Here is a 20,853-nt window from a genome sequence, read left to right on the forward strand (position 1 = left end):
AGCGCCTTGCGAGGTGCCCCCCACCAGCGGGCGCACTAGCCCCCATCGTTGGGCACACCCACGCGCGCGTGCTGAGGACCCCCTTCCCTCCCCCGCCATGGCCCCGGCTGCTTCTTTTCTGGACTTGGGATCCCAGGTGGAAACTAGTCCCTCAGACATCCCTGGCAGCAAGGAGGGCAGGGAGGGATTCTTGGTTTTCTGCCCTGGCTCTTCCTCTCTCCCCATTCACAAGCCTTCTGGCTTCCCTTTCCTCTCCTCATTGTCAGTTTTATTAAATGGTTGTCTTCTGCATGTTGACCCTAAGAACTATTTTATGAATGAATATACACGAAACTGAGTCGGAGCCCACCTTTGAGAGCCCACCTGTAGAGGACTTTCATTAGAATGGTCTCTGGTTCTAGCCTCAGTTCAGAATACTGCATGTACCTGAGGACCTAGTCCAGATGTTTCTTTCATGTCTGACTTGAATTTGAAATACTCCTCAGACTTCAGCTTCCAGGATTTCTCCAGTCCTTGCTCTCCCAGGGTCTTGGTGGGGATCTGCCATGAGTGTTGAACCCAGGAATGAATGAATGATATATACCCCAGATCGCTGGGGCTTTGTCTTGTTCTGCTGAGGTTGGAAAGGCTTGGGAGAGACCCCCTGTATGCAGATACAGAGCTGCATGCAATTGCTTAGATAAACGTGTTCCCCACTTAATTGCTTGGGCATTGAACATTTCACTCTTAACCTGTGGCTTGAGCAGTTAGGAGGAGACAATCTGGAGGTGAATCAGAAGATGGCTGAATCCACATGGTGGTGGTCTTGGTTTGGGAGATTTTCCTGGAGATTCAAACGAAAGGTCTAAATTCTTCCGGTGGGGAGTGGTAAACATTTTATGGATGGGAGATGGAAAATAAATGGTCTGGTTAACCTTTCCCTCCCCCTCAAAACCCATTATTTGACAAAACAAAAAGGGAAGTGAAGGGAGAAATCCTCCCACTCCCATGCCCACTCACCTCCATAGCCACCTCCTCTTCCAAGAACCTAACAAACAAGGTGCCAAGAAGTGTTAGGTACCAGCAGTGGTCTCAGATCTCATTCAAGGACCATGGTGAAAGGCATTCAAAGAGATTGTGGGAGCACAGGGATCCAATTAAGGGGGACAAGTTTAAGGTTTGCCTGGTCCCCTAAAAATTAATGGCACTAGAGAAGATGACCTTTGGGAACTATAGCTTAATGGATACAATGTGTAAAAAGCTTCAGTGAGTCATGGTGGGAAGAGGCCATGAGGGCAGCAAAGACAGTCTTAGATGATGTTATTAATAGCACTACAGGCTCTAGATTTCCTGTGGTGGCAAGACCAGCCCGGCCCAAGTGGATACTCACAACCTGGAACAGAGGGTCTTGGAGATCCCAGCACGTGAGGTATGATGAGAGGGTAAAATGATAGGAGGTGTCCTTTGGAAGGACTGTCTCCTTGACTTTAAAAGGGAGAACCGAAATTTGTAGGTGAAATCTTTTTGGCTACAAAGACGGCCGAGGCCTCCTAAGGTCAAGGTCTCCTCGTCACTTGCAAAGATGTCGAAGAACATATTCAGACATTTCAAAGATGTCCTCATGTCCATCAGTTCCCACTCTGGAATTCTATCAATAAGGTGAGAGTTCCTCTAGTTGAAAAAAAGATCTAAAAAGACGTCCCTTTCTCATGTAATTTCTGTAACCTCCAGGACACACCCACCTGCCCCTTCCAGCTCTGTAATGAAGCCACAGCTGGTGCCAATTTGTGGAACTCCTTAAAGGCTATTCTCCCTTATATACCCCCTGACCAAGTTCCCATGCTCCCTCACCTGATTTCCTGCACTCACCTCCTGGTGTGTTCACACCTGCAAGTGCCTTTTACCAACCCCTTTGCCAAAAGGCAGCCAGAGTGACCTTTCAAAGACCTATCAGTTCCTGGCATTTGTCTCCATAGAAATCTGCACTGATCTTCTAACAAATTCTCAGTCCTCCAAAGGCACCCATAATCCTCCCATCAGTCTCTTCATACCCCTCCAACTGACTGATGCCTGTTCTGCCCCATCTCTCTGCCCTTCAACCACACTGCCTCCCTCTTCCTGTGGAGACCCCTCATGGCGCCTGCCTCCAAGCACAGGTGATTCCCATTGATGGGAAGACCCTCTTCCTCTCCCCCATCTCCCCACTCCAGTTACTCCCACTTATTCCTGAGCTCACAAGCCCCATGGTACACACTCTCCATGCAGCCTGCTCTCTCTTTTCTAGCACTGGCCTCCATTTCTAGCTGTGGTTGTGTCATGGATGTCCCTCCCCAGCCAGCCTCCAAGCTCTCCTTCCCTTTAGCTCCAACACCTGACACAGTGCCTGGCACGTAGTAAGCCCTGGCTAGCTTCTAAGAGCCTCACTGAGGGACTGAAAGCATTTTAAAAATGTCACCACGTAGGCTCCAAACTGTAGGCAGAAAAAGCTTTGCCTGCATTGACATTTTAGAGACGAATTCGTCAAGTTGTATGTGTTCACTGACTTTACCATGTAAAATTAAAAAAAAAAAAAAAAGGACCTCTGTATCGCTTCGCATCTATCGAAGGCACATGTATACTATTAGACCACGTTATGAGCTTAATGGAAGGAGACAAAATGTTTTCGCTAAGAAAACGTATAAGACTGTTGAGGTAAAGTGGGAGGAAACAGTCCGTTTGTTGGAGCATTGCTATCTTACTCTATCACAGCCACTCATAAAAATCTGACACGGGGTGAGTCAGAATTGTCTGTCGGAGATGAGTTAGATCTGGCTCATGTTCCTACAGACATGAAAGCCAGGAACTAAGAAGGAGGCTTTGAAAGCCTGGGTTGAGGAGGCGGTGTGGTTCACTGCGATGAGCTAAGTGCCCAGGGCCACTGGCAGACATGCGGGCCTGTGTCCTTCCTTTGGTCTGGGGTCCCTCTTGCACCATGTGGTGAGGCCAGTGGCTGGGAGCAGCTCAGGACAGGACCCGGTGGCATCTTACCTCTCTCACCCTCCTGTGGGTTCCAGTAGGTCCCAGGGGACAGCCTGCCTTCCTTGCAAAGCCCAGTAACACTGGGAGCAGAAACTGGGACCAAAGAGTGAGCACCCTGTTTGACAAGCTGGACCAGCCACCTCTTCTTCAGATGCAGGGGGAGCCCTGGCATGCTGACTCCTCCCTTCCCCCTTTCCCCTTTCCTCTCTTCCTCCCTCTCCCCTTCCCCTCTCCCCTTCTCTGGTGGTGCCCTTTCCCAATGCCCACTTCATCCCTTTTCCTTTCTACATGCCTGTCTTCTAGAGTTTCTTCTCTTTTCTCCCCATTACTTCCCTTCAACTGAATCTCCTCTTTGGTCCCTTTGTCCCCGCTCTCTGCTCCTCCTCCCCTTCCCTGGCCCCTGTTCATTCCATCCCAACTGCAGGCAGAGCTGGACTAACAAGCTCACCTGCTAGCTCAGCCTCCCTCCAGAGAAGTCACCCTTAGGTGGCCACCTTCCTGACCCCCTGGTCCCTTCTCCACTTGTTCAGATATTGCTCTGAAGTCTGAGGAGGACAGAGCGGGGCTGCCACAAAATCAGGCCAGAGGAGAAACCAAACCATGTGTCCACACTGTCCCCCAGCACTGCTGCTCTGAGAGCTTTTGGAGTCCTCAACAGGGTTAGGATTTAGGGGCTTCTTCAGAACCGGAAGTGAAAACAACCATAGGTCAAAAGAAAAGCTATGGCCCCCACACAAAAATAATAATCACAAATGAAAACTATGTTAACTCTGAAGTCCCAAATTCGAAGAATTGCCTTGAATCTGTCTCTAGAAAGCACCCAAGGCCTCACTCTCTGGGTTCTGCGTGCCCTGGGAATGGCAGGAGGCTCTGACAGGCGCGTGCGGAACGATGGGGGCTAGCCTGCCCGCTGGCGGGGGTGTGGGGGGGTGGGTTAACTCCTTCAGCGCTGTCCCTGGCCGGACCCCTGGCGGACGGGGTGCAGCGCGGCCTCTGGGGTGTTCCCGGTGCCCTGGGGTTCCCGGGAGGCTGGGCCACGAAACCCCCCCCCGGCCTGCTCGTGGCCCGCGTTTTCTGCTCCAGGTGAGGGCGCGGCGCCCTGTCTCTTTACCTGTGAGCAGAGGGTCCTCCGGAGAAGCCATGGGGTGAAGAGGGGCAGCAGGCGGCGGCAACGGGACAGCGCGGCCTCGGGGGCTAGGCTGGAGCCGGGGAGCGCACCAGCGGCGAGTCCGGTGGGCCCTGAAGTCCTGACTGAGCCGCAGTACAGCACCCTGGCGCTGCCCGCCCCTCCTCAGCCAGCCCCTCCACCTCCTCCCAGACTCTCCTCTGAGTCCTCCGAGAGCTCACTTCCCGCCTCAGGAATTAGCAAAGCCCCTTCTCTGCGCCGCCCCCGCCCCCCTCCCTCCTGAGGCCCGGGCCCTGGTTGGGGTGCGGGGCGAAGCCCAGGCGGGCTGGGAGTGCTGCCAGCGCTGGCGCTGGGCAGCCTCCTAGCCTGGCTCCCTGAGCGGGGGTCCGCCACGGCCTGGCTGCAAAAAGATCATCAGTCCTAAATGCGGGCTGCAATCTCGGGTCCATTTGCTGGCTTCCAGATTGCGCCCAAAGCCAGGAACCAGCTTCCCCACCACAGGCCTGGGCTGAGATGCCTGCCCGGGATCTGTCTGAGCAGTCTCCTCGTCTCCAGGCAGGGATGGCACTTCGACCTGGATGTTTGCGTTTTTTGTTTGTTTTTTTGGTCATTGGTTATTACATGACCTCCAGGGTAGGTGCTCCACAAAGGGAGTGAAAACAGGACGCCTGATATATAGGCATACGGCCATTCTAGAAAAATAGCTTGGGGTTCTCTCGGAAACGCGGCATTGGTCCTTGCACTATGGTTTAATAGAAAAGGGATTATGCACCAAGTTACTTAAATGAGCATAGGTTGAAATCGTTTACTGAGAGTAAATATTTTAAATAGTTATATTTTAACTAAATCTATCATCAATCATAAATCTATTACACGAAGGTTACAGGCAATTTAAATGCAAGAGCACTCTCTTTAGGGTTTTAAATAATCCGTGTCTGTCTTGGCACATGAGAATGCAAAGATAGGAAATGGTTTCTAAAAGATCATATAATAGCTTTTACTAATTCTATTTATTTGACAGACAGAGATCACAAGTAGGCAGAGAGGCAGGCAGAGAGAAAGATGGGGAAGCAGGCTCCCCGCCAAGCAGAGAGCCTGATGAAGGGCTGGATCCCAGGACCCTGAGATCATGACCTGAGCCCAAGGCAGAGGCTTAACACGCGGAGCCACCCAGGCGCCCCCAGATGAAATACATTTCTGACTTAGAAACTTCAGATAGAATTTTTTTGTCCATGATGACAACCGAAGATAATGTGTCATCCATAAACCTAACCTTAACCCCTAACAACGCTGAAACCTAAGCTGACCTTAAAGCCCAAACTAGAACCCTGAATCCCAAACCGAAATGGAACCAAAAGCCTGTACATGAGCCCTGGATCCAAGCCCTGAACCACGAACCCAAACCCTAAACCAGACCTCCAAGTCATGAAACCTGAACCCAAATCTCAGCATGAAGCCAAACCCCAAATTTGACCTTGAACTTTATCCCATAAGCCCTGAGTCTTAAAGCCTAAATCATAAACTTAAAGCCCTAAACTATAACTCTGTTCCCTTGTCCTTCACTCTAAATCCTCACCCTAACACTAAACCCAAATCCTGATCTAGAATTCTGACTAAAACCTGAACCTGAACCCAAATTAATACCCTTCACTACACTTTGCTTATGCACTTGCCATTGATGGATATTTGCAGTTTCTACCTTTTGATTCTTGTGAACATTGTTTGGGTTGGGGGCTAGGGTTAGGGATTTGGATTAGGGTAGGGTCCAGGCTTGAGACCAAGTTGAGGTCACAGTGTGGGTCTGCATCAGGGCCATGTTCAGTGCCAAAATTTGGGTCAAGGACTGTTGTAATTCCACATTGTTTCCAATTCATTGTTCCTTAGCTATTCGGGGGGAAGTTGGGTGGTATTGGGCTCCATGCAGCTTGAGTTTCCGGAATGAAATGGCATCAGCTGGACCACAGGAGGGAGCAGGACCTTCCACTGAAGGGTGAGCTCCCACAGTCCTGCACTGCCTTCCACCGCCTGCAGAGGGCGCCAGACCGCAGATCCCGCCTTGAGCCCAGGCTGCGCAGCCACAGCTGGGACCAGATACCCGCCTCTTCAGGACCCACTGTGGAGACGTCTGCAGAATGTGGGGCGCCTTCCACCCTGACAGGACAAGCTGAGCAGGGTGTGGCTCTGCAGCCACACTGACCGGACCCCTTGTGGAGGACGCGCCCACACTGGCAGCAGTCCAACCTCCTAAGGACCAGACGCTGGAGGAGGTGAGGAGAAGCCGCCTGAGTGGACTGTCAAGGGGTTCGTGGTCTCAGGACCCCACAGAGGAAGGGCGCCCTGTGTAGACACTGGGGCTTCCGTCGTTTTGTGTGAGGAGACGTGGCCTCCTGCTGTGCTGTGCGCGGGGCTGTGGGGTCCCCCCTTTCTGGGCTCAGGTGCTCCTTGGTCCTTGTCTGTGTTTGTGTGCTCGCGGATTCGGTTCCTGGGGCTCCTCAGATGGTCTGCAGTCAGGGAGCGTCCGCCTGCTTCGGTGCTTGTGCTCCCCCACCTCAGCCCTGCGGGGTCCATCCCGTGTCCACACCCACTCCAGGCTTGTGCCTAGTCCCGAAATTCAGGAGACAGAGTGAGGACTCTGTAGACGGTTTTGGGGAGAGTAGGTATTTTCCCAGTGTGGGTTCTTCCCTGAGCACAGTGCCTCCCCATCTCCGTGTGTCCCCCTCCCTGTCTGTCGTCATTGTTGCAGGGCTGTCAGAGGACAGGTCTGTCACCTTCTTGGTTCAGGGGCCTCCCGGGTATCTTGCTGTCTTGGATGCAGGTGTAAATTAGATCGTTCTCCATAGTCACTTTCTGATGGTTCCTTCCGAGCACGTAGGAGTGCCACTAATTTGTGCATATTGATTTTGTTCCTTGCAAGTTGTTGTTCGATTTGCCTTAAACTCCATCTGCCAGTTATTTGACCAGCAGCATGGGTTTATTTGGGAAGAGCAGAGAATGGCAGTCTGGGCTGAGCAAGCTACGGTCCCATCACAGGCAAGTGCGAGAAACAAAGGAGAGGAACATTATTTCATGGAGGAGGAAGAAGTTGGGAAGGTTGCTTGAAGGAAAGTCCCCTGCAGAAAGGCAGGGTGATGGAGAATTCTCACCAGATGAGCTGCAAAGCTCCTACGAAAAGTCAGGAGATGAACCTCCGGCTTCCCCTGTGGGGCCTGGAATTGGTGAGTCTCTCCTGAGGGGGATTGCAATGTGGGGTCTGTAATGGGCACTGAGCACCAGGCGCCCCCTTCCAGCCTCCCCTTCTGGCATCCCCAGTCCACTTTACTGGGGCTTCCCTTCCTGCTTTTGCACAGTTCTAACCAGCTTGTGGTGGAACGTTGTGGAAAACTGAAATTCCAAATCCACTGCTTCTACTGCACCTGAGAGATACAGGGGCCCATGATTTAATCCTCCCACGAGTCTCTTGCTAACATGTGTCCTCTCCATGTTGGGTGACCTGGATCTGGGAGGGCTTGGCCTCCATCCCAAAGTCTGATGTTCTCCCTGCTTCCGTGGCGTCGTGCTAACATGGATGTTTGGAAGAGTCATTTCCTCTGCGGTGATTTCAAAGTGCAGTCAGCTTGTTATAGCAGCACAAATACGTGCTGTCTCCACACTCAGGTTCCCCAGCCGTCATTTCTTTACCACGTTTGCCACTTCACACGGGATGCTTCAGTGTGTTTGATCCCACATCAGGACAATGTCCTGCAGAACCTCCACATAACCTGAAATGAGGAGATCATTACAGAACCCATCCAAGGGTTAGTGTTAGGGACCAGGGACATGGCAGGACTGACCTGAAGACCCCATGGAGAGCTGTCTGGCTGGCTGAGTTGACAGTGTAGGTGAGGTTGAGTGTCTGGCTCTGGCTTTGTGTCCAGGAGTCAGCTCTGTGTGGGTATGTCCTCAGCTGCGCATGCAGATTTCTGCTCCTCTCAATCCTTTCCGGAGTTCCAAATGGCACAGTTTCCTTCTGGGCGGCAGGCTGAGTCCTCTGGGATTGCCCAGGTGTCCCCAAATTGTAGGGCACCTACTGCAAGGCCTTTGGGGTCAGAATCCTGAGAACCAAACCAAAGGTTATGGTTAGGGCCCACCACATGGCAGGCCCGATCTGCCAGCACTCTGTCCATCTTTCTGGGGGAGGGGGCAGTCGAGGGATTTGTTCAGGGTGAGTGTCAAGCTCCAGGTTTGCATCCAGGGGCCTGCTGAATATGGGGGTGTCCAGAGGTAGGAATGCAGATTGCAGTTCCTCTGAATCCTTTCTGGAGTTCCAAATGGCATGGTTCCTTTCAGGGTGGCAGGGTGAGTCCTATGGTGTTCCTCACTGTCCCCAATCTCTGAGGCTTTGGAGCCAGGCTGTCGGGGACAGACCTCTCAGGACAGAATCTAGGCTTAAGAGTTTGTGCCTATGGGCATGGCTGCACTGATCTGAAAGCACTGTGGCGAGGATCACAGGGGTCTGAGTTGAGAGCATGGTTCAGGATCAGTATCAAGGTCTGGGTTTGTGTCCAGGGGACCGCTGAATGTGGGGGTGGTCTCAGATGTCCAAGACGATTTCCCCTACTCTGAATCCTTTCCAGCATTCCAAATAGCCAGTGGCAAGCTGAAATCTCTGGGATTTCTCAGGTCTTGCCCTTTCCCTTGCAAGGGCAAGATACTTTTTACAGTAAAAGAATTCACCAGATGAGCTGAACAGCAGAAAAGACACAGCTCAGGAGTAAATCAGTGAACAGGAATATCATGCCAAAATCTTCTTTGAGAACACACTACAGAGCAAGGGAAGATAGGAGAGAAAGCTGAGATATAAAGGACAAACCCTCCAACTTTCCAACATCATTCCCTACTTGTTTATTTCCATTGCTGTCAGCTCCTTCCCAGTCAAAAATAAGTCACCAGAGCCAGCCTTTTTTCTTCCTGAGTTGGGGCACTGCAAAGCCCACCACAGGGGCCAAGGGCACCCCTGTACCTGCTGAGCTGAGCCCATTTGTACCCCAACAGGGAGAAGGTACCAGCCTGGCCCTCTGGTGCTCCATGGTCTGTGGCAGTCCTTCCTTCTGGACCCTGCTTTTCTGCTCTTCCTTCCCTAACCCTGGTCTCAAACTAGGGATTGCTCCTGGAGGAGGAACTCAGGGAGATGAGGTTCAGGAGGGCCTCCCTGCCTGGAATCTCCATGTGAGGAGTGCACAGCCAACAGATTTTGCCCTGGGACTTGCAAAATGCAGAGAGGCAGATTTCTTTTCTCTCTTTCTCTCTCTCTCTCTCTCTCTCTCTCTAGCCTCATACCAACCGGGAGTTCTTAGAACTTTCTTCAGTGACTTCTAGGTGTAGCTTGGCCACTATTTCCACAGAAAGGCCACTTGAGCATGATCAAACACACGTATAAGCAATTACATTTAAAAAAATAACAATAAGCCAATGCACACAGACCTTTGACAGCAGCACAGGACGCTCAAGGGACCAGAGTCCCTACCTTGGGCAATAGTGGTAGAGACCGGGTTCTGCCACGCAGGTCCCTAGACCTTTGTCAGTTTCCACGATTGCAAATCCAGACATGCAGAATCCTGAGGGACAACCTACTAACTGCAAAAGAGCAAAAATTCATCAGGATTCAGAGAGTGGAAATCCATTTGTACTGGAAAAGAAAGAAGTAGGCTTGCTGTGAATCCAGCAGGGAGGACAGGCATAGATAAAGGCTGGTGTATGGGTCACGGAAACTATTGTTTCTCAAGGGTCATGCTGTCTCTGTAAAATGCTATGAGGACTGTCTCTTGGGGAACTCCTGCTTTCCTACCAGTGACGCCCCCAGATTCTGCTTTGCTAGTCCCATGGATTCCTGGGGATACCCAGTTGATAAGCTACGCTGTCCTCATGACAACACTTGCTAATGGACTGAATGTGTGTGTCTTGTCCCAATTCAGATGTTGAAGCCCTGACCCTCAAGGAGTGCCATCAGGATGTATGGGCTTTGAGAGGTGATGAGGTCATGAGATTGGAACACTTGTGCATGAGAGAAAAGCACTTCTGAGAAAAGACCTGAGAGATTGTTCTGCCAGCTGTCATCCATGCAAGGCTACAACAGAAATATGGGCATCTATAGATAATGAAGCAGTCTCTTGCTAGATATCAGATCTCCCAGGATCTTGCTTTTGGACTTCTCAGTCTCTAGAACTGCAAGGAATAGTACATGTTTTGCTGTTTCAGTCACCCAGAAGTGTCATCATTTGTTGCAGCAACTTTAACTGAATAAGGCAGAGCCCAAGTCCTGGTTAATCCCTGCTTCTACTCATTTCCCCTCAGAAAGAGCTTCTAATCCAGAACTGACCTCTGCTTTCCATACACATGCTTCAGCCTCCTTCTGTGAGAGCCCAGACTTTGTAAAAGACTCCTCCCTCATGGCAACCAGCATTCTGTGACTCCTGAGGAATGTCCTCCCTGAGTGTATTGAGTCAATCAATCTGATTTTGATTCTGGAGTCCCAGGATCAAGGACTGCATCAGGCTCCCAGCTTCATGGGGAGTCAGCTTCTCCCTCTGACCTTCTCCCCTCTCATGCTCTCTCTCTCTCACCCTCTCTCTCTCTGTCTCTCTCAAATAAATAAATAAAAATCTTTTAAAAATCTGATTTTAACAGACCATAAGCTTGTTCTTGCTGGTCTTTGGAAGATTAGGCATTAGCCCTTCGGAGAAAGTTCTGAATGGCTGCTTCAGGAAGGGGTGAACTGTGTCCCCAAGGTCTCTTTTTGCTGCCTTCTAATCACAGATGCTGAGACAAATCCTCCCAGGTGCTGGTTTTTCAAAGCACTTAATGCTTTGGCTTTGAAGGTCCTCACTTGACAGTTCTGCTTTAATCAGTTTGTGACAAAACAGCCAATTGGTGGTGGATGCAAAGTGCACTGATAAAGTTAATATCAGGGAACAATTTTTTGAGTGTCAAGCATGTGCATGTGTGTGCACACACATATCCATGTGCTAAGCATTATGGTAAATGTCTGACAAGAACTAAAACATCAAAATGTCAGGATACCCCATTAGCTGATATTTTTATTATTCCTACATCCTAAACTATGAAAAACAGGGTCAGAGAATCAGAAGTGGCAAAAAGAGTCAAGATTTGAGGCAGTTCGATTTCACAGCCAGTCTTGATCAATAGGCATGTACACCTTTGTCTAGTTTCAGCTCTGTGTAACCTTGCCATAACCTTGGATAAGCCATTCATCTCTCAAGTTCAGGTTCTTGGTCCAAAGAGGGAAGGGGCACAGGTTGAGTACCTCCAGTGGGACTTCCTGGCAGGCTTGTTCATCCAAGCATTCCTGTTTCAGTTTGAGTAATTGAATCCAGTCTTTGTTTTACCGAAGGCCAAGCTTGTCCAGTGTGTCCATGCCACCAGCCAACAGCATTTGTCCATGCCATGTAACAACTGAGCAACATTCATAGGAATGGGGGGAGGAAAAGATGTCCACAGGTGTTGACAGATGTTCTGCATGGAGGGACAGGAGCTGGGGCCATCACCTGCTGTATCTAGTGGCCTTCTCTGTCGAGTTAAAACAAATGGCAATTATTTGCAATGGCAAGGATGAAAGTAGAGGGTATTATGCCAAGTGAAATAAGTCAGTCAGAGAAAGACAATTATCATATAATCTCACTCATATGTGGAGTTTAAGAAACAAAACAGAATCATAGGGGAGTAAAGGAAAAAAATAAAACAAGATGAAGTCAAAGTGGGAGACAAACCAGAAGAGACTTAAAAAAAAAAAAGATTTTTATTTACTTATGTGACAAACAGAGATCACAAGTAGGCAGAGAGGCAGGAAGAGAGAGAGAGGAGGATGCAGACTCCCCAGGGAGCAGAGAGCCTGATGTGTGGCTCGATCCCAGGACCCTGAGATCATAACCTGAGTTGAAGGCAGAGGCTTTAACCCACTGAGCCAGCCAGGTACCCCTCAGAAGAGACTCTTAATCACAGTAAACACTGAGGCTTCTTGGAGGGGAGGGCGATGGGTGGATGGGGTAATTGGGTGATGAACATTAAGGAAGGCATGTGATACAGTGAGCACTGGTGTTATAAAAGACTGATGAATCACTAACCTGTATCTCTGAAACTAGTATTATATGTTAAGTAATTGTATTTAGATTAAAATTTTCTTTAAAAATAATTTTAAAATAAAATAAATAACAATCAAATAATGATCAGAGTTATCCAGCAGGGAGTATCAGATCTAGATGTCAGTTAAATTTAAGGGGCTTGCCGAAGTTTAGGAGAGTCACGCTAGGTCATTTTCCTGTGTGGGGAAGTCTTCAGGGGCAGTTCCAAAGACAAAGAATATTAATATTTCTCCTTCCCCCATTCCTCCTAGATCCAAAGATGTTTCCTCCACTCACCCACTGGCCCTGTATTAGGTGTTGCTTTCTCTCTACCAATCAAAAAATCAGTGAGTAACTAGAACTTCACCTTTTCCAGTATCCCCTACCCCCGACCTTTTGTCTTTAATGGCCATGGGCAACAGGGACAAAGACATTTTTTAAAAACTTGCAGAGATCTATTATGCTCTACTACCTTGGCCCGCATGGGCCACTGCAAAGGGATTCTGTGAACTGTGTACTCAGATGAATGGTCATTATCTTTGAAAAGGCAGGGGCAGTGATAGACACAGGAATCAAAAAAGCAAGAGTTAATGGACCATCAGAATAATGGAGTACCAACACTTTTTTGTCCTTGGCTTGAATCCTCAAGGTCCAGTGTCTCAACAGAATTTTCATTTTGGTCTCATCTGACTCACTTGTCCACCCCTGGGCCAGTTGGCAGTTATACTGAGAACTGGAAATTTTCCTTAGAAGAGAGAAAGAGTATTTGTCAGGTAAACCAAGGAAATGTCCATTATAGGAAGTTAGGCCTTTTGTCGTGGTACTCCATTAGCACCCTCCTGACTGTTAAAGAAAAAAAAAATTGTGACACCCATTAAAGACAGTACGGAAGATTTTATTCAAGGGATGCTACTACGATGGGATTTTATTTTATAGTATGGGAGAGAAATCTGGCTCAGCTCAGACAAATGGAGATTTACAGCTAAAGGGCATGGTGGGGGGTCACTGAATGTAAAATTAAGATGGAACATCAAGGGTAAGGATGAAGGGATTCTGGCTAAACCATCGGGACAGTAATATTGTTGAAGGAAGGCTAGGGTCATAAACTATTGAGATCAGGGGATAAGGAATTTTTAAAAAGACTTATTAATACATTTTAGAGAGAGGGAGCAGGGGTAGGGGTAGAGGGAGAGGGAAAGAGAATTTTTAATCAGACTCTTCACTGAGCATAGAGCCTGAGGTGAGGCTTAATCTCAGGACCGTGAGATCATGACCAGAGCAGAAACCAAGAGTCAAACGTTCAACCAGCTGCACCAACCAGGTGCCCTGGGAATAAGGGATTTGATCAGATATTAAGGGTTATAGATACTGAAGCACCTGGGTGGCTTAGTTGGTTAAATCTCTGGCTTTGGCCTAGGTCATGATCTGATCCCAGGATCAAGCTTGGCATTGGGCTTGCTGCTCAGTGGGGAGTCTGGTTCTCTCTCTCCCTCTGCTATTCCCCCTGCTCAGGCTCTCTCTCTGTCAAAATAAATAAATCTTAAAAAGAAAAAAAAAGAGTGGTAAGATCCCAGGGGTGAGAGATAAGGAATTTGATCAGATATCAAGAGTAGGATAGGAGATTGCTGAAAAATTGACTAAGCAGACTTCTTGCTAAAACTGGGCTAAGTGGGTGGAGCCTGAGGTCAAGGCTGGACAGAAAGAGGACTCAGAGGAACTTGACTCCAGTCTGGTCAAGGAGAAAATCTTCATCATCCATGACCATTGTATTTTCTGCAGTCACACATTTTACTAATTCTTTTAACAGACATTCAGTGAACGAGAAACATGAACACAGCAGCAATAATATAACAAATGTAAGCGCTCTAGCAGAGACAAAGGCAGTATAGGAATCGACCTCATCAGATTTAGAATATGCATGACTCCATGACTGAATTACTACCACTGCTTGACTGTTGAGATTAAGATGTAGTACAGAGGATCAGAGGGAAGGGAGGGAAATCTGAATGGGAGTCATCAGAAAGGGAGACAAACCATGAGGCACCTTTAACTATAGGAAACAAACTGAGAGCTGCTGGGGGAGGAGGGAAGTGGGAGACATGGAGTAACTGGGTGATAGGCATTAAGGAGGACACGTGATGTGATGAGCACCAAGGGTTATCCACTACTGATAAGTTGCTAAATTCTCTAATTGAATTTAAATATCTAAAAAAGACACTTAAGAAAATGATGTAGCATAACTCACAATCTCCTTTGAGTGGAAGAATGTGCGGATTTTCCATACCTCTGCTGTCCAAGTCCCATGGCTAGTAGCCACATATGGCTAATGACCAATTAAAAGGTGGCCAGTTCAAATGGAGAAATGCTGTAAAAGCAGAATAAACACTGGCTTTCAAAGACATATTGTAACCAAAGGTCAGAGAGTATTGCCACCCTCACATCACAAACATCGCTTGACTTCTACAGCTAATGAGAGTGGGACCCAAGATGGGAGAGGTCAACCTGAAAGTCCATGATGTTAGAAAGAACATGGGGAAGAAAGAGTCACAATCCTGGAGTGGAAGGGCTGAGGACTATCAGAATGCCTTTTTTTTTTTTTTTTTTGGTGATTCTGTCTGTATATGGACAAGGAGAATTCACTGGAGATGACATCTGTATGTCTCACATTTTCAAGGGAAAATTATGAAAACGCATATACACCACAGCCATAGTTTAATTATGTTTGAAATGTATTCAGAACTACTCCAGTCAGTAAATTGCATATTTTCACATTTAGCTTCTCAATTTTCTCTTCGGCACCTCCCATTCTTGAAACCCCAACACAAATCCCATCTCTTGCCTAAGGACCATAAACTACCTCACTATCAAAGGCTATAGTTCATTCATTCATTTAATTCATTCAAAGCAACCTAATCGTGAGTGATGTCTTAGGCGCTCTTCTAGGGACTGGTGACACGGTGAACAAAATAGGTAAAGATCTCACTTTCATGGAGCCTATCTGGTATTTAGTGGAAAATCTTTCCATATCAACATGAAAAGACTTATTATGGATGTTGCTTAGAATTTCAGTTTTTTTTTTTTCTTTTCTTGACAGTATCTCAGGTGATCATCTTTGAGGTGGTTCTCCTGAAATATACCTTTGGGGGGTACTGACTCGACTTTCTGAGTCAGACACTTTCCTAAAGACAGGGGTCACAGGAAAAGTGACAACTGTCACTCTTGCAGTAAGAACAGGGATCACAATACTTGAAACAGAGATATGCTGCTCAGCTGTCAGAAAGTCCACAAGCCTCCAAATGTGTGTGGCCAACTAATGGAACCTGTAACTCAGAGGTTATCATCCTGAGAGCAATGGGATATCCCTCTAGTTAAGGACTCTCCTTGACGGAAGCTTGACAATGGCCTTGATTTACTTACTATGATGTTTAGGTAATTATACACATTAAGAAAAGTGCACAAGGCACTTCCATTTCCATGATACCATCAAAGATATTGTTGTTTTATTAAATGTTACATCTAGAGCTGTAACGTATAGAGTAGTTAAGTCAATCAGTATGTGGTACAGGTGAGACTATTGTAACAGCCATACTTCCACAAAAAAGAAAAATTTTTTGTGGTTTCTGATCTAGGAATCAGCCAGTGAATAATTCTATATCAGTGTCCAGTTACCGGGCTAAGCATGTAATCTATTTATATTTCTGAGGGTAAGCTGAATTGTGATCACTGGGCCAGCTGTGTTCTAGTAACTACTCATTTACCCAACATAACAGATATAAGAAGGTAAAAGGCTTCTAAGAAGACTGGTTACTTATATTTTGAACCACATTTTGGCAGGTATAACTTGCAACTTGTGCTTAGTGGTAAGATTTCTGATATTTACTTTCTCCTTCCTTTGGCAAGTCAAGTTAGTTAAAAAGTAATTAGAGTTGAGTCCATTGTTTTTCTTAAATGTTTACAGAGATATAGAACTCTCAAGTTACTTTACTAGACAGGATTAGATCACATTAGTGATAAAGATCAGAAGATTTACATTGCTAAAACGAGAACTTCCTGTCAGTTTGGAGAAAGCTCATTTTTATCGAAGCAATACAGAGGTCCTTTTTTTTTTTTTAAATTTTACAAGGTAAAGTCAGTGAACACATCCAACTTGACGAATACGTCTCTAAAATCTCAATGCAGGCAAAGCTTTTTCTGCCTACAGTTTGGAGCCTACGTGGTGACGTTTTTAAAATGCTTTCAGTCCCTAGTGAGGCTCTTAGAAGCTAGCCAGGGCTTACTACGTGCCAGGCACTGTGTCAGGTGTTGGAGCTAAAGGGAAGGAGAGCCTGGAGGCTGGCTGGGGAGGGACATCCATGACACAACCACAGCTAGAAACCGAGGCCAGTGCTAGAAAAGAAAGAGCAGGCTGCATGGAGAGTGTGTACCATGGGGCTTGTGAGCTCAGGAATAAGTGGGAGTAACTGGAGTGGGGAGATGGGGGAGAGGAAGAGGGTCTTCCCATCAATGGGAATCACCTGTGCTTGGAGGCAGGCGCCATGAGGGGTCTCCACAGGAAGAGGGAGGCAGTGTGGTTGAAGGGCAGAGAGATGGGGCAGAACAGGCATCAGTCACTTGGAGGGGTATGAAGAGACTGATGGGAGGATTATGGGTGCCTTTGGAGGACTGAGAATTTGTTAGAAGATCAGTGCAGATTTCTATGGAGACAAATGCCAGGAACTGATAGGTCTTTGAAAGGTCACTCTGGCTGCCTTTTGGCAAAGGGGTTGGTAAAAGGCACTTGCAGGTGTGAACACACCAGGTGGGAGGTGAGTGCAGGAAATCAGGTGAGGGAGCATGGGAACTTGGTCCGGGGGTATATAAGGGAGAATAGCCTTTAAGGAGTTCCACAAATTGGCACCAGCTGTGGCTTCATTACAGAGCTGGAAGGGGCAGGTGGGTGTGTCCTGGAGGTTACAGAAATTACATGAGAAAGGGACGTCTTTTTAGATCTTTTTTTCAACTAGAGGAACTCTCACCTTATTGATAGAATTCCAGAGTGGGAACAGATAGACATGAGGACATCTTTGAAATGTCTGAATATGTTCTTTGACATCTTTGCAAGTGCCGAGGACACTTTGACCTTAGGAGGCCTCGGCCGTCTTTGTAGCCAAAAAGATTTCACCTACAAATTTCGATTCTCCCTTTTAAAGTCAAGGAGACAGTCCTTCCAAAGGATACCTCCTATCATTTTACCCTCTCAACATACCTCACGTGCTGGGATCTCCAAGACCCTCTGTTCCAGGTTGTGAGTATCCACTTGGGCCGGGCTGGTCTTGCCACCACAGGAAATCTAGAGCCTGTAGTGCTATTAATAACATCATCTAAGACTGTATTTGCTGCCCTCATGGCCTCTTCCCACCATGACTCACTGAAGCTTTTTACACATTGTATCCATTAAGCTATAGTTCCCAAAGGTCATCTTCTCTAGTGCCATTAATTTTTAGGGGACCAGGCAAACATTAAACTTGTCCCCCTTAATTGGATCCCTGTGCTCCCACAATCTCTTTGAATGCCTTTCACCATGGTCCTTGAATGAGATCTGAGACCACTGCTGGTACCTAACACTTCTTGGCACCTTGTTTGTTAGGTTCTTGGAAGAGGAGGTGGCTATGGAGGTGAGTGGGGATGGGAGTGGGAGGATTTCTCCCTTCACTTCCCTTTTTGTTTTGTCAAATAATGGGTTTTGACGGGGAGGGAAAGGTTAACCAGACCATTTATTTTCCATCTCCCATCCATAAAATGTTTACCACTCCCCACTGGAAGAATTTAGATCTTTCGTTTGAATCTCCAGAAAATCTCCCAAACCCAGACCACCACCATGTGGATTCAGCCATCTTCTGATTCACCTCCAGATTGTCTCCTCCTAACTGCTCAAGCCACAGGTTAAGGACGAAATGTTCAATGCCCAAGCAATTAAGTGGGGAACACGTTTATCTAAGCAATTGCATGCAGCTCTGTATCTGCATACAGGGGGTCTCTCCCAAGCCTTTCCAACCTCAGCAAAACAAGACAAAGCCCCAGCGATCTGGGGTATATATCATTCATTCATTCCTGGGTTCAACACTCATGGCGGATCCCCACCAAGACCCTGGGAGAGCAAGGACTGGAGAAATCCTGGAAGCTGTAGTCTGAGGAGGATTTCAAATTCAAGTCAGACATGAAAGAAACATCTGGAATCGGTCCTCAGGTACATGCAGTATTCTGAACTGAGGCTAGAACCAGAGACCATTCTAATGAAAGGCCTCTACAGGTGGGCTCTTACAGGTGGGCTCTGACTCAGTTTCCTGTATATTCATTCATGAAATAGCTCTTAGGGTCAACATGCAGAAGAAAACCATTTAATAAAACTGACAGTGAGGAGAGGAAAGGGAAGCCAGAAGGCTTGTGAATGGGGGAGCCAGGGCAGAAAACCAAGAATCCCTCCCTGCCCTCCTTGCTGCCAGGGATGTCTGAGGGACTAGTTTCCACCTGGGATCCCAAGTCCAGAAAAGAAGCAGCGGGGCCACGGCGGGGGAGGGAAGGGGGTCCTTAGCAGGCGAGCACGTGGGGGTGCCGAACGATGGGGGCTAGTTCGCCCACTGGTTGGGTGCACCTGACAAGGCGCTGTCCCTAGCCCGACCCCATGCGGATTCGGGTTTGGCCCAGCGTCTGGGGTGGTCGCGGTGCCCTGGGGTTCCTGGGAGGCTGGGCCTCGACAACCCCCCTCCCCGGCCCTTGGTCGCGTCCCCCGCTTTCTGCTCCAGGTGAGGGCGCAGCACGGTGTCACTTTACCTATGCGCTGAGGGTGGTCCGCAGAAGCCTCCGGGCGGGGAGGGGCAGCAGGCAGCAGGAGCAGTACAATGGCCTCACACAGGAGCACACGGGCGGCGAGTCCGGAGGGTCCTGTAGTCCCGACTGGGCCCCAGCACAGCACCCTGGAGCTGCGCGCCCCTTCTCCGCCAGCCCCTCCATCTCCTCGCAGACTCTCTGCCACATCCTCCGTGAGCTCACTTCCTGTCTGGTCAATTAGGAAAGCCCCTGCTTCCGGCCGCCCCCACCGGCCCCGGACCCCTCCCTCCTGAGTCCTCCGCAAGCTCACTTCCCTCTTTGGAAATTAGCAAAGCCCCTTCTCTGCGCCGCCCCTGCCCGCCTCCTTCCTGAGGCCCTGGCCCTGCCTGGGATGCGGGTCGAAGCTCGGGAAGGCTGCAAGCGTTGCCAGCGCCCGTGCTGGGCAGCCTCCTAGCCTGGCTCCCTGAGCAGGTGTCCGCGCGGCCTGGCTGAGAAAAGATCATCAGTCCTATACGCGAGCTGCACCCTTTGGTCAGTTTCTGGCTTCCAGATTGCGCCCAAAGCCAGGAACCAGCTTCCCCAGCACAGGCCTGGGCTGAAATGCCTGCCGGGGATCTGTCTGAGCAGTCTCCTCGTCTCCAGGCAGGGATGGCACTTCGACCTGGATGTTTGCGTTTTTTGTTTGTTTTTTTGGTCATTGGTTATTACATGACCTCCAGGGTAGGTGCTCCACAAAGGGAGTGAAAACAGGACGCCTGATATATAGGCATAGGGCCATTCTAGAATAATAGCTTGGGGTTCTCTCAGAAATGCGGCATTGGTCCTTGCACTATGGTTTAATAGAAAAGGGATTAGGCACCAAGTTACTTAAATGAGCATAGGTTGAAATTGTTTACTGAGAGTAAATATTTTAAATAGTTATATTTTAACTAAATCTATCATCAATCATAAAACTATTACACGAAGTTTACAGGCAATTTAAATGCAAGAGCACTCTCTTCAGGGTTTTAAATAATCCGTGTCTGTCTTGGCACATGAGAATGCAAAGATAGGAAATGGTTTGTAAAAGATCATATAATAGCTTTTACTAATACGGTATCAGCAATTTATCATAAAGGAGCGGCCTCCAGCTAAAAACTCAGCTTTGAATAATGCAGAAATGCAGCAAACGTTTCCATACCCTCTTGTTGACCAGAGGCATGCTTTGTGCCCCTCATCATCTCTTTTGTGGTTCTGAGGCCCATGGCGCTCAGTAGTTTAGTGTCTTTTTCTCTGGGATAGGCCATTGAAGAAATACCAGGCCAAGAGATCAAGGTCCTGCTGGGTGTCTGAAGAAAGTACAACCTTTTAGATGAAGCTTTCTGGGGAATTTGTTATTGGTTTGGTCTGCTTCTGATAGGAAGGGAAATTTTTTAAAAAGATTTTATTTCTTTATTTATTTGACAGACAGAGATCACAAGTAGGCAGAGAGCAGGAAGAAAGAGAGAGAGAGACAGGTGGAAGAAGGCTCCCCACTGAGCAGAGAGCCAGACATGGGGCTCAATCCCAGGACCCTAGGATCATGACCTGAGCCAAACGCAGAGGCTTTAACTCAATGAGCCACTCCAGTGCCCCAGGAAGGGAAATTTTTTAAAGAGAATTTTCTCTTTGAATCTATTTTGAGGTTTGGTTTGTGGTTCTTTCTGACTTCTCATGAAGATGGAATTATTTCTGAGGTTGGTTGTCAGGAACCGCATATCAAATCGAGCTATCTTGTTAGCAATAAATAAATAAATAAATAAATAAATAAAAGCTCAAGTGTTGGTATAA

General features: G+C 48.0%; 1 long non-coding RNA gene across 1 annotated transcript in view; it reads left to right on the forward strand.

The window, feature by feature from the left end:
- Window positions 1-5,838: 5,838 nt before the first annotated feature.
- LOC131808260 (uncharacterized) overlaps window positions 5,839-20,853 on the forward strand; it is a 43,020-nt gene continuing 28,005 nt past the window's right edge. The window contains exon 1 of the long non-coding RNA XR_009344753.1: window positions 5,839-6,390. This is a non-coding gene — a long non-coding RNA (uncharacterized LOC131808260). The remainder of the gene's footprint in view (window positions 6,391-20,853) is intronic.

Source organism: Mustela lutreola, chromosome 9, assembly GCF_030435805.1.
Source record: "Mustela lutreola isolate mMusLut2 chromosome 9, mMusLut2.pri, whole genome shotgun sequence".
Lineage (NCBI taxonomy): Eukaryota > Metazoa > Chordata > Mammalia > Carnivora > Mustelidae > Mustela > Mustela lutreola.